Genomic DNA, 6,000 nt, shown 5'->3' with positions numbered 1-6,000 from the left:
CTCCTAAAAATCAATCAGAATAAAAAATAATCAACTGGGCTATGTTCTGTTTCTATAGGAGAAGCCCTGGAACATGGTAATGTTCCAGGATGCACTTATGAACATGAATGAATTGCACAAGCATATGTTGAGTGAAAAAAAAAAGAAACAGGTGTATTAGTCAGCTTGGATTGTCATAACAAAATACCACAGACCAAATGGCTTAGACAACAGGAATTTATTTCTCTCTCACATAAAAGAAGTACAGAATTGGCACTCCAAGACTGGTACGATGTTTCCATGGTCATCAGGAACTCAGGCTTTTCTGTCTCTCTGCTCCAATATCGTCTCTGACTTGTATCTATAAGGCCATCTCATGATTCAGAATGGCTGGTGAAGCTCCAGTCATCTTATTTGTGTTTCAAGCAGCAGGAAGGAGGAAGAGGAGAGGAAAAACAAAAAGTAGATATCACTGGCTGGTGAGCAAACTGGGGTGCCTCTCCAAAACTCCCAAACAACACTTCTCCATACAGTAGTCCCCCTTTGTCCCTGGTTTTACTTTTCTGCAGTTTTAGTTACCCACAGTCAACCACAGTCCAAAAATATTAAATAGAAAATTCCAGAAATAAAGTATGAGTTTTAAATTGCATGCCATTCTGAGTAGCGTGATGAAATCTCACCCAGTCCCACTCTTCTCCACTCAGGACTTACATCATGTCTTTGTCCAGTGTACCCCTGCTATATAAGCCACCTGTCCTTTATTCATTTATTAGCCATCTTGGTTATTAGAAACAACATAGTACATATAGGGTTCGGCATTATCCATAGTTTCAGGCAACAGTTGTGGGTCTTGGAATATGTCCCTGGAGATAAGGGGACTGTTGTATCATGTATCTCACTGGCCAGAACTTAATTATGTGGCATACCCAAGTGAAAGTGTTTGCTAGGAAGAGTAGATGGTTACAACCACTTGAAAAACAACCTGGCATGATCCGGTGAAGTTGAAGATGCGTATACTCTGATACCACAATTCTGATCCAGAAATAGATCCTAAAGAAATTCTTGCACATGTATCCTAGGAGATAAGTATAAGAATACTCATGACACTTTTGTCTGTACAATAACTAAAAGCTGTAAATAACTTATATGTCCACTAATATTGAATGGGTAAATAAACTGGTATTTTCAAGTAGTTTAATATTATATAGCAAGTTTAATATGGCAGTAAAAAATTAATGAACTATAGGTACACTTATGAACATGAATGAATTGCACAAGCATATGCTGAGTGAAAAAAAAAAGCAGATATATTAGTCAGCTTGGATTGTCATAACAAAATACCATAGACTGAATAGTTTAAACAACAGGAATTTATTTCTCACAGTTCTGGAGGCTGGGAAGTCCAAAGTCAAAGTGTGTTTCTTAGTGAGAACTCTCTTCCTGGCTTGCAGGTGGCCACCTTCTATGTCTTCACATGGCAGACAGAGAGAGAAAGAGAGGAAGCTCTCTGGCGTCTCCTTATAAAGTCCTTATAAAGGCACTAATCCCATCATGAAGGCCCCACCCTCATGATATCCAATATCCTAAAGGCTCCATCTCCAAATACCATCACATTGTGGAGGATCAGAGCTTCAACATATGAATTGGGGGTGAAGCAGGGGCAGGATACCATTCTGTCCATAACAGCAGGCCATAGGCAAAATACACACAGTATTATTTTACTTATATAAACTTCAAAAACATGTGACTGCACTTTGCAGCTCCCATGTGGCAAAGCTATGAAGAAAAGGAAAAGAATTATAAGTACAATCCTGATAGTGGTTACTCCTGATAGAAAGGAAGGTAAATGCAATTATAGAGGGGCACATGGCAAGTTTCAAAGGTATTGGTAATTTTTTTAGAATACAGCTGGGCAAACTACAGCAGCCTAAATGGAATAGAAGTTTATTTTTCCCACATTGATGTCTGGGTAGGCATGGTAGGGCTACATGGCAGCTCGATGGTGTCAGAGACACAGACTTCTTCCATTTTATTAGTCTGCCACCTTTCAGATGTTGCCCTTGTCCTTGTGATCAAAAATGGCTGGCCACGACTCCCAACCAATAGGAAGGGGAAAAAGAGAAGGGGCTGCTAGGCTCCTTTCTTCTGAAGGCCATGATCAAAGGTTGCGCACATCACTTCTGCTCTCATCCCATTGGCCAGAACCTGGCCACATGGCTGCTATGCCTAACTGTAAAAGAGCCTGTAAATGCAATCTTTAGCCAGACAGCCACTTGCCCAGCTCAAATTTCTTTTATTTGTTTGTTTATTTATTTATTTAGAGACAGATTCTTGCTCTGTCACCCAGGCTGGAGTGCAGTGGCGCAATCTGAGCTCACTGCAACCTCTTCCCAGGTTCAAGTGATTCACCTGCCTCAGCATCCTGAGTAGCTGAGACTACAGGCATGCGCCACCACACCCAGCTAATTTTTGTATTTTTAGTAGAGATGGGGTTTCGCCATGTTGGCCAGGCTGGTCTCAAATGCCTGACCCCAAATGATCCTCCCGCTTTGACCTCCTAAAATGCTGGGACTACAGGTGTGAGCCACCACAACTGGCCAAAACATTTCTATTATTATTGAAAAGTGAGAGAGTGGGTATTGCAGGGGGCCATCAAGCTGTCTCAATCACAGTTTTTTGACTGAGTAGTAGTAACATGTTCATTTTACTATTATTTATGCAATCTATATAACTATATATCTACATAGATATAGATGGCATATTTGTATATTTTGCAAATATGAAATGTCATAATTTAAAAATAGTGAAAGTAGGCTGGGCGCAGTGGCTCACGCCTGTAATCCCAGCACCTTGGGAGGCCAAGGCGGGTGGATCACGAGGTCAGGAGATCGAGACCATCCTGGCTAACACGGTGAAGCCCTGTCTCTACTAAAAATACAAAAAATTAGCCGGGCATGGTGGCGGGCACCTGTAGTCCCAGCTACTCGGGAGACTGAGGCAGGAGAGTGGAGTGAACCTGGGAGGCGGAGCTGGCAGTGAGCTGAGATCACGCCACTGCACTCTAGCCTGGATGACAGAGCAAGACTCCGTCTCAAAAAAAAAAAAAAAGCGAAGGTAATAAATATAGAAACCATTTTTAAACTACTCATCATGCTCTAAATTGATTTTCCCATGTGCTTCTTTGCTGAATTTTTGGAAATTTCAAATTAATTCAAGACATACTAAAGCCATGTTTATTTCTTCTACCTTACCGCACTCTAACATACTCTAATGTCAAAAAAGTATATTAGAGATTTCCTATTATTTTATTTCTTGAATCATGGTTCCCCTCCATTTTCATGGTTTGTTACATAGTGATTGATATATACAATGTTTCCCCCTTATCTTGAATTAACATAGTAGCTCACATTTATGAGTTTCTATCCTATGCCAAGCACTGTTCTAAACATCAGGAGTTATTTCACTTACTCCTCACAAACACTCTATGAAGTAGACCATTGTTATCCCCATTTTATGGATAAGGAAATTGAAGCACAGTGAGGTTCAAAAACTTACCCATGGCTGCACAGCTAGTATAGTGGTAAAGCCAGGATTCAAGCCCGTGTAGTCTGATTTCAGAGCTTATGTTCCCAATGACTGCAAAATGCCACCTAATAACTTACATGTATTAAATATAGGACTTTGGTGGGTACTTTTGTCAATATGGAACAGTCCAGTTTCTATATATCATGTTGGTTTTGTGCCATTCCAGTCCATTCTAAATATTATGAAAAAAATTATTGTACTAAATTTACTAAAACTAATAAAATATTCCATTGTTCAGAAGCCTTTGATAAAGTCCAACTTCCCTCACTTGGCATTTGAGGGCCTGGTCTACCTTCCTAGTCTTACCTCCCTAATATCTCTTCCCCAATTCTCCTCCCTAAGTCTCATGCTCCAGCTGTGTGGGCCCGTTGGCTGTCCCCAAACCCACTCTCATTTGTTCCCTGTTGGGGAGTACCCTCGATCCCTTATTATTCCTAGCACACTGCCCATCACTCAGATTCCACACTTAAATTCTGCCTTCTCTAAAATGACCTCTGATTCCTCCAGTTTGATCCCTCTTACTCCCACACAACCAGAGCACTTTGTACCTTGTAATGCAGACTATCTTTGTTCAGTTATTTGTGTATTGATCAGCCTCCCTGCCCAGGTCATAGAGTGTCAGACCAAGCCTGCACTGAGTGTGCTCCTCAATGCCTGGCATCCAGTAGACATCCATCATTTTAAAAATATGTATTTTAAAATGATTACAGACACACAGGAAGTTGCAAAAATAGTACAAAGAATCCCTTGTATGCCCTTCACACAGCCTCCTCCTATGGGAACATCTTACATTTCCATAGCACAATAGGGATGCATAAATGTTTATCTGATGGTTTAACTAAATTGCATTCCTTTCCCAAAGGAGAAAGAACATCTTGATTTAGGCTCTCAGTTTTACTACTAGTTCTTTTGTGTAACTTTCACTCATATTTCAAATCTTCCTTAACATCCTCAATCTCTAGGCCAACTTTCCACAAAATATTAAATCATGTCATATAGGCAGATTAGGCACTGTTGTGTGTGAAATAACCAGTTGGAAGCCCATGGACTTTCATTGGTTTGGAAGAAAGAGTGGGCTGCAATAAGAAATCACCTGGCTAGAGGCCGGGCGCAGTGGCTCACACCTGTAATCCCAGCACTTTCGGAGGCTGAGGCAGGCAGATCACTTGAGGCCAGGAGTTTGAGACTAGCCTGGCCAAAACGGTGAAGCCCAGTCGCTACTAAAAATACAAAAATTAGCCATGCATGGTGGCATGCACCTGCAATCCCAGCTACTCAGGAGGCTGAGGCAGGAGAATTGCTTGAACCCAGGAGGCGGAAGATACAGTGAGCCCAGATCATGCCACTGCACTCCAGCATGGGCAACAGAGTGAGACCCTGTCTAAAATAAATAAATAAATAAATAAATAAATAAATAAGTAAATAAATCACCTGGCTAGGCTTGCATTGCAGTAGAGTTTTATCATCAGGGTGTCAAGCTATCTGTGTGAGTGTTTAGAATTCTGAGCTTTAGCTACACAGGCTGGGGTATTTGTGATAAGCATAGTTTTATGGTATAATACTTGCTTTACTTGCTTGGGTTTTATACTTTTATAGTTTTGTACTTTGAGACTCTAAAGTCTAAATTTTATGGAACTATAGTACTTGACAAAATACATGGGTAGATAGTCAGTGTTCAATAATAGATTGACTAAAACCTTTGCTGTCGTCTCTAAAAATGCTTAATTTCCTGGGCAAGATCAGAAAACAAAATTTCACAATACAGTCCCTAAGATGTTATAATTGTGCCCTTTATCTGAAATTGCAAAAGCAATTTAGGGTTAAGAAAACTGATTTCCTTCAGAGACACAGTTCTTAGCATTGGGTCTTGTTTATACCCTTTAATCATTTTTTATTTATAATCTTTTTCTGAGTTTATCTTCTACTGCTCTAAAATGCTTTCTATGGTATTGTTTGAGAAGCATTAGAGGGAACATCCTTCCTCAAAAATTCCTTTTTCAGGAGCCCAGACATCCCACAGTGAGTTAGCCTTTGAGTTAGGGCTTTTAGGAGTAACAGGTTAAGTTATATTTAGACATTAGGCTAGGTCATTATCAGCAATACCTAGGAGGGGATACATTTATCAGGATGTTTTTCCTCTGGGACAGCTAAGAGAGAATGCCTCCAAATAATAGCTAAGCAAGGAACAAGACAGAGAGAGTCTGGAGCATGGCCTCTCCAACATGAATGAGCACACAAATCACTGGGGATCCTGTTAAAATGCAGATTCTGAACTTAAGGATCTGGGGCAGGGCTAGTAAGTTTTCATTTCTTTTTTTTTTAGATGGAGTCTCACTCTTGGTGCTCAAGCTGGAGTGCGATGGCACGATCTTGGCTCACTGCAAACTCCGCCTCCCGGGTTCAAGTGATTCTTCTGCCTCAGCCTCCCGAGTAGCT

The sequence above is a fragment of the Pan paniscus genome, chromosome 10 (assembly GCF_029289425.2).
Source record: "Pan paniscus chromosome 10, NHGRI_mPanPan1-v2.0_pri, whole genome shotgun sequence".
NCBI lineage: Eukaryota > Metazoa > Chordata > Mammalia > Primates > Hominidae > Pan > Pan paniscus.
The sequence above is the reverse complement of the archived record's forward strand: the minus strand, read 5'-3'. Positions refer to the sequence as shown.